Raw genomic sequence first — 1,077 nt, 5'->3', positions numbered from 1 at the left:
TAGCCCCCTCCCCCCCCTCCCCCCGCCACACACACACGATGAAATTGATTTTCCTGGTTTCCAAAATGGTTTTTTAGGCTACTGTTTTATTATTATTATTATTATTATTATTATTATTATTATTATTATTATTATTTTATTTTATTTTATTTTTTTGACAATTGAAAGAAATGATGAGCCTGTTTGGAGCTCATTATTGGTCCAAAAAAAAAAATGAGAAATCTTACCTTTGGAGCACACAAATCCAAGGCATTGTGAGAGAGAAGTCAACAAGTTGGACCCTTCAACGGTAAAAATTCTTCTAAAAATGCAGAAATAATATGCATCAAACAGCCTCTATATCTTTAATTGTAAAAAAAAAATATATTTTTCTTTAATTGACAATTTTCATGTAAAACAAAATCAAACGAACACCAAAAAACACTTTTATTTCAACATTTTTCATGTAAAAAATTACACCAATCAAACACAATAATTAACAATTCTCAATAAAATAATTTTTAGACAATTTAATTCCCTGAAATTCGTTTCCTTTTTACCCAAATTCCATCTTTGCAATCAAGCGGACCCTTACTTCAGTTACTTGAGAATATAATTTGAAGAAAACCTTTCTTCCACTGTCACCCATAAGAGTCTCCAATCCAAGGAAGGAGCTAGAATTGTAGATTTGTGGGCACAAATTTCTATAACTAAAATTGTGGGAGCGAAATCCTGAAGTAAAAACCTGTAGCTATGGGGGCAAAATAAACTTAAAAAGGTTGGGGGTGATGTTAAGGAGCTTAAATATTTACATGAACATTTTGGGTGTGGGGCAGCAGACCCCACTGCCTGCACACTAAATCCCCCACTTCTCCAAACAACTGTGAGCATATATAATATCTCTCGAAATTTACTAATGCAAACATTGAAAATAGTACGAAAACGCGAGCTGATGAAAATCTGAATCACACATCGACCAAATATGTGACAGGAAATCTTTTTTCGTTTAGATGGTGAAGGTTTAAGAACCAACATATATGCTCAAACTTAAACAATTTGCATCTAACCATCAAAATACAATGCTCGAGTAGAGACCGA

Source organism: Olea europaea, chromosome 11, assembly GCF_002742605.1.
Source record: "Olea europaea var. sylvestris chromosome 11, O_europaea_v1, whole genome shotgun sequence".
Classification (NCBI taxonomy): domain Eukaryota; kingdom Viridiplantae; phylum Streptophyta; class Magnoliopsida; order Lamiales; family Oleaceae; genus Olea; species Olea europaea.
Note: the sequence above shows the minus strand (reverse complement) of the source record.